Here is a 7,955-nt window from a genome sequence, read left to right as displayed (position 1 = left end):
GTCACTATCAACTCCATTATAATAAATCTACTGGTGGAGGTGGATGGTTGTCACTATCAACTCCATTATAATAAATCTACTGGGGGATGGTTGTCACTATCAACTCCATTATAATAAATCTACTGGTGGATGGTTGTCACTATCAACCCCATTATAATAAATCTACTGGGGTATGGTTGTCACTATCAACTTCATTATAATAAATCTACTGGTGGAGGGGGATGGTTGTCACTATCAACTCCATTATAATAAATCTACTGGGGGAAGGTTGTCACTATCAACTCCATTATAATAAATCTACTGGGGGATGGTTGTCACTATCAACTCCATTATAATAAATCTACTGTTGGAGGTGGATGGTTGTCACTATCAACTCCATTATAATAAATCTCCTGGGGGATGGTTGTCACTATCAACTCCATTATAATAAATCTACTGGTGGATGGTTGCACTATCAACCCCATTATAATAAATCTACTGGGGGATGGTTGTCACTATCAACTCCATTATAATAAATCTACTGGTGGAGGGGGATGGTTGTCACTATCAACTCCATTATAATAAATCTACTGGTGGATGGTTGTCACTATCAACTCCATTATAATAAATCTACTGGTGGATGGTTGTCACTATCAACTCCATTATAATAAATCTACTGGGGGATGGTTGTCACTATCAACACCATTATAATACTGGGGTGGTTCTCACTATCAACTCCATTATCATAAATCTACTGGTGGAGGGGGATGGTTGTCACTATCAACTCCATTATAAAAAATCTACTGTTGGATGGTTGTCACTATCAACTCCATTATAATAAATCTCCTGGTGGAGGGGGATGGTTGTCACTATCACCACCATTATAATAAATCCACTGGGGGATGGTTGTCACTATCAACTCCATTATAATAAATCTACTGGTGGAGGGGGATGGTTGTCACTATCAACACCATTATAATAAATCTCCTGGGGGATGGTTGTCACTATCAACTCCATTATAATAAATCTACTGGTGGATGGTTGTCACTATCAACTCCATTATAATAAATCTACTGGGGGATGGTTGTCACTATCAACTCCATTACAATAAATCTACTGGGGGATGGTTGTTACTATCAACTCCATTATAATACATCTACTGGGGGATGGTTGTCACTATCAACTCCATTATAATAAATCTACTGGTGGAGGGGGATGGTTGTCACTATCAACTCCATTATAATAAATCTACTGGGGGAAGGTTGTCACTATCAACTCCATTATAATATATCTACTGGGGTATGGTTGTCACTATCAACTCCATTATAATAAATCTACTGGTGGAGGTGGATGGTTGTCACTATCAACTCCATTATAATAAATATACTGGGGGATGGTTGTCACTATCAATTCCATTACAATAAATCTACTGGGGGATGGTTGTTACTATCAACTCCATTATAATAAATCTACTGGTGGAGGGGGATGGTTGTCACTATCAACTCCATTATAATAAATCTACTGGTGGAGGGGATGGTTGTCACTATCAACTCCATTATAATAAATCTACTGGGGTATGGTTGTCACTATCAACTCCATTATAATAAATCTACTGGTGGAGGGGGATGGTTGTCACTATCAACTCCATTATAATAAATCTACTGGGAGATGGTTGTCACTATCAACTCCATTATAATAAATCTACTGGGGGATGGTTGTCACTATCAACCCCATTATAATAAATCTACTGGTGGAGTGGGATGGTTGTCACTATCAACTCCATTATAATAAATCTACTGGGGGATTGTTGTCACTATCAACCCCATTATAATAAATCTACTGGTGGAGTGGGATGGTTGTCACTATCAACTCCATTATAATAAATCTACTGGGGTATGGTTGTCACTATCAACTCCATTATAATAAATCTACTGGTGGAGGGGGATGGTTGTCACTATCAACTCCATTATAATAAATCTACTGGTGGATGATTGTCACTATCAACTCCATTATAATAAATCTACTGGGGGATGGTTGTCACTATCAACCCCATTATAATAAATCTACTGGTGGAGGGGGATGGTTGTCACTATCAACTCCATTATAATAAATCTACTGGTGGATGGTTGTCACTATCAACTCCATTATAATAAATCTACTGGGGGATTGTTGTCACTATCAACCCCATTATAATAAATCTACTGGTGGAGGGGGATGGTTGTCACTATCAACTCCATTATAATAAATCTACTGGGGGATGGTTGTCACTATCAACTCCATTATAATAAATCTACTTGGGGATGGTTGTCACTATCAACTCCATTATAATAAATCTACTAGTGGAGGGGGATGGTTGTCACTATCAACTCCATTATAATAAATCTACTGGTGGAGGGGGATGGTTGTCACTATCAACTCCATTATAATAAATCTACTGGGGGATGGTTGTCACTATCAACTCCATTATAATAAATCTACTGGTGGATGGTTGTCACTATCAACTCCATTATAATAAATCTACTGGTGGATGGTTGTCAATATCAACTCCATTATAATAAATCTACTGGTGGAGGTGGATGGTTGTCACTATCAACTCCATTATATCATCATCATATATCATCATATAACGTTATATAATATTATTTTGGAAATAAAATTCAAACAATCGTTTGAAAGTCCAAATTCTTGTCTGAAAATAAAATAAATTCCTCAACTGTTTTATACACTCCAGTCAGCAGATGGCGATGTGAGTCTTTCAGGCAAGTCTGCCAGAGTGTGACGTATTATTTAGTGGACGGGTTCTTTCACCAACAGCTCGACTTTGTCACTAGTTACCACAGGCACAAAGTCCTAATTATGACTAAAACCTTGCCTATTTCTTCAACTTCTCTTCTTAAAATCTGCTAACGTCATTCCTAACCCTGTCCTTTAAGTTAAAAGACTGAAAATTCAAATGTTTGTTTTCATCTATTTTTTTACCATAGCCAATGCCTTCTTTGTGGCTGTTGTAACTAATGACAACCCAGGTCGGCAGCCACGTTGTTTTATAGTTCAATGAAAAATGGTCAACCACCTCGGTAGCTTGCTCGCCAAAACATTGACTCATTCATGTATAATAGCCTCTGTATTTTAAACTCACTTCTGTCGTCCAGCTAGTTATCCCATTTAATTTAATGTTTACGGTGTTAGTTAGCTGACATCCCCGAATATGTGTTCACTATGCTGTTCACCTCCTGCTAAAGAATCTCTGTGGCTGAATGTTGTCGTGAAAGAGGAGAAGGAAGAGGAGGTTGTTACAGTAAAACAAGAAGTAGAGGGCGAGTCTGTTACAGTGAAACAAGAAGTAGAGGGTGAGTCTGTTACAGTGAAACAAGAAGTAGAGGATGAGTCTGTTACAGTGAAACAAGAAGTAGAGGGTGAGTCTGTTACAGTGAAACAAGAAGTAGAGGATGAGTCTGTTACAGTGAAACAAGAAGTAGAGGGTGAGTCTGTTACAGTGAAACAAGAAGTAGAGGGTGAGTCTGTTCCAGTGAAAGAAGAAGAAGACGCTTTCAGAGTGAAAGAGGAAGAGGATGATGAAGTTTTTGCAGTGAAAGAGGAGGAAGGAGAGATGACTGTCACATCGAAAGAAGAACAAGAAGAGGAGAAGATAAGAAATCTGATTAACACCAGTAAGTACTGAGTGGTTGCTCATGAAACCAGGACCAAAATAATACCATGATTTTCACAAAATTGTATTTTTGGAGCAGTGGCGATTTTGACATGTACATCTTGGTGGGGGGCAAACTGATTTAAAAACAATATGCAGTGGTGATTTTAACATGTACATCATGGTGGGGGGGGGCAAACTGATTAAAAAACAATATGCATGCCTGCAACGCCTGCAACGCCACTACACAACACTAAACAATACATTAATGAAGTGAGGTAAAGTACTTAAGTAGAAATACTTTAAAGTACTACTTAAGTAGAACTACTTTAAAGTACTACTTAAGTAGTTTTGGGAGGTATCTGTACTTTACTTTACTATTTATATTTTTGACTACTTTTACTTCACTTCCTAAAAGAAAATAATGTACTTTTTACTCCATACATTTTCCTTGACACCCCAAAGTACTCATTACATTTGAAATGCTTGGCAGGACCCGAAAATTGTCAAATTCACGCACTTATCAAGAGAACACCTACCTGGTCATCCCAATTGCCTCAGATCTGGCTGACTCACTAAACACGAATGCATCGTTTGTAAATTATGTTGGAGGGTATCCGTACATTTTTAAAAACAATGAAATGGTGTCGTCTGCTTTGCTTAATACTAGGAATTTTTAATTATTTATACTTTTACTTTTGATACTTAAGTATATTTAGAACCAAATGCGTTTAGACTTTTTCTCATGTAGTATTTTACTCAGTAACTTTCACTTTTACTAGAGTAACTCTCTAAGGTATCTATAATTTTAGTAGAGTAACTATCTATTAAGGTATCTATACTTCTCTATTAAGGTATCTATAATTTTACTAGAGTAACTCTCTATTAAGGTATCTATAATTTTACTAGAGTAACTGTCTATTAAGGTATCTATACTTCTCTATTAAGGTATCTATAATTTTAGTAGAGTAACTATCTATTAAGGTATCTATAATTTTACTAGAGTAACTCTCTATTAAGGTATCTATAATTTTAGTAGAGTAACTATCTATTAAGGTATCTATACTTCTCTATTAAGGTATCTATACTCATACTAGAGTAACTCTCTATTAAGGTATCTATAATTTTAGTAGAGTAACTATCTATTAAGGTATCTATACTTCTCTATTAAGGTATCTATACTTCTCTATTAAGGTATCTATACTCATACTAGAGTAACTCTCTATTAAGGTATCTATAATTTTAGTAGAGTAACTATCTATTAAGGTATCTATACTTCTCTATTAAGGTATCTATACTTTTACTAGAGTAACTCTCTATTAAGGTATCTATAATTTTACTAGAGTAACTATCTATTAAGTTATCTATACTTCTCTATTAAGGTATCTATAATTTTACTAGAGTAACTATCTATTAAGGTATCTATAATTTTACTAGAGTAACTATCTATTAAGTTATCTATACTTCTCTATTAAGGTATCTATACTCATACTAGAGTAACTCTCTATAATTTTACTCATGTATGGCATTTGGGTACTTTTCCACCACGCTACACCTGACTATCAGCAGAGTCCCAACAGCAGAGTCCCAACAGCAGAGTCCCAACAGCAGAGTCCCAACAGCAGAGGCCCAACATTTTACCTACCACCGCTACACCTGGCTATCAGTGAAGCCTTGTCTGGCAGCAAAACAGTTCATTCAGCCTCATTTACTGACTTTAAATAAAACATAGCTGATGTGGCTGACCTGCTTAATATGGAATAAAGGGAGGACGAGCGGATAAGAGGCAATCCGTCATTTAGATTAAGACATTAATGAGCGGAGGACAGATGTCGCCTAGTGGTTAGAGTGTAGAGGTGGCAGGTAGCCTAGTGGTTAGAGTGTAGAGGAGGCAGATAGCCTAGTGGTTAGAGTGTAGAGGCGGCAGGTAGCCTAGTGGTTAGAGTGTAGAGGCGGCAGGTAGTCTAGTGGTTAGAGTGTAGAGGCGGCAGGTAGCCTAGTGGTTAGAGTGTAGAGGAGGCAGGTGCCTAGTGGTTAGAGTGTAGAGGCGGCAGGTAGCCTAGTGGTTAGAGTGTAGAGGAGGCAGGTAGCCTAGTGGTTAGAGTGTAGAGGAGGCAGGTGCCTAGTGGTTAGAGTGTAGAGGAGGCAGGTAGCCTAGTGGTTAGAGTGTAGAGGAGGCAGGTGCCTAGTGGTTAGAGTGTAGAGGCGGCAGGTAGCCTAGTGGTTAGAGCGTTGGACTAGTAACCTGAAAGGTTGCTAGATCGAATCCCCGAGTTGACATGGTACAAAATCTGTCGTGCTGCCCACTGAACAAGGCAGGTAACCCACTGTTCCTAGGCCGTCATTGAAAATAAGAATTTGTTCTTAAATGACTTGCCTAGTTAAATAAAGGTTAAATAAATAAAAAATAAAACTATTTGTTCAGCACTTTTGAAATGTACAGTGACAGAATTCAGAACATGGGCCGTTCTTACAATGTTCACCCTGCACACCAAGTCAGATCTGTAGGATAAATAAAGGGGGAATATAAATAAACAGACAATGAAAGCTCATCCAATATTCGATGATGACATTTCTCTAAAACGGGTTATAGGCTACATTCTCAGCTACAGTATACATCTCCCTGGCATATTACATCATTTATATAGCAGCATACAAGACATTGTTGGACTCACCTTGTTGTGCTTGTTGTGGGGGATGGTTGTCACTATCAACTCCATTATAATACATCTACTGGGGGATGGTTGTCACTATCAACTCCATTATAATAAATCTACTGGTGGAGGGGGATGGTTGTCACTATCAACTCCATTATAATAAATCTACTGGGGGATGGTTGTCACTATCAACTCCATTATAATAAATCTACTGGGGGATGGTTGTCACTATCAACTCCATTATAATAAATCTACTGGGGGATGGTTGTCACTATCAACTCCATTATAATAAATCTACTGGGGGATGGTTGTCACTATCAACTCCATTATAATAAATCTACTGGGGGATGGTTGTCACTATCAACTCCATTATAATAAATCTACTGGGGGATGGTTGTCACTATCAACTCCATTATAATAAATCTACTGGGGGATGGTTGTCACTATCAACTCCATTATAATAAATTTACTGGGGGATGGTTGTCACTATCAACTCCATTATAATAAATCTACTGGGGGATGGTTGTCACTATCAACTCCATTATAATAAATCTACTGGGGGATGGTTGTCACTATCAACTCCATTATAATAAATCTACTGGGGGATGGTTGTCACTATCAACTCCATTATAATAAATCGTTGATAGTGTACTTGAACAGGAAAGTGAGTCCTTCTTGTGGGCTCTTGAAAGAGACCTGAAATCCCGACTTGAAATTCAGAGTTGGATGACCGTTAAATTATTTTCCGTATTTTCCCAGTCGGAGCTAGTTTTATCCGAGTTCACAGTTGTCTTGAACTCACTGTAGTCTTGAGATTTCCTACTTCAGAGTTTCTAGTTGTTTTGAACGCTGCAGAAGTCATGCTGGATTGACAGGACAATGTATTCAAACTTTTCTGGACGTTACCCCCTTTCTCGTGCTATCCAAATGGTAGTTATGATCTTGTCTCATCGCTGCAATTCCCCTACGGACTCAGCGAAGGTCAAGAGCCAAGCCGCACTGCTTCTTGACACACAGGTGTCAGGTGATTGTGGAGGGCAGGTCATCTGACAGGCAGGTCATCTCCATCACTCTCCTTCTCTGTGAAATAGCCCTTCCACAGCCTAGAGGTGTGTTGGGTCATGGTCCTGTTGAAAAACAAATGATAGTCCCACTAAGCGCAAACTAGATGAGATGTCATATCGCTGCAGAATGTTGTGGTAGCCATGCTGGTTAAGTATGCCTTGAATTCTAAATAATTCACAGACAATGTCACCAGTAAAGCAGCCCCACACCATAAAACCTCCTCCTCCATGCTTCACGGTGGGAACCACACATGCTGAGATCATCCGTAAACCTACACTGCATCTCACAATGACACGGCGGTTGGAACCAAAAATCTCAAATTTGGACACATCAGACAAAAGGACCACCGGTCTAATGTCCATTGCTCGTGTTTCTTGGCCCAAGCAAGTCTCTTCTTCCTATTGGTGTCCTTTAGTAGTGGTTTCCTTGCAGCAATTAAACCGTGAAGGCCTGATTCCTGCAGTCTCTGAACAGTTGATGTTGAGATTTGTCTCTTATTTGAACTCTGTAAAGCATTTATTTGGCCTGCAATCTGAGGTTGGTAACTCTAATGAACTTATCCTCTGCAGCAGATGTAACTCTGGGTCTTCCTTTCCTATGGCGGT

Source organism: Oncorhynchus kisutch, unplaced genomic scaffold, assembly GCF_002021735.2.
Source record: "Oncorhynchus kisutch isolate 150728-3 unplaced genomic scaffold, Okis_V2 Okis01b-Okis20b_hom, whole genome shotgun sequence".
Taxonomy (NCBI): domain Eukaryota; kingdom Metazoa; phylum Chordata; class Actinopteri; order Salmoniformes; family Salmonidae; genus Oncorhynchus; species Oncorhynchus kisutch.
Note: the sequence above shows the minus strand (reverse complement) of the source record.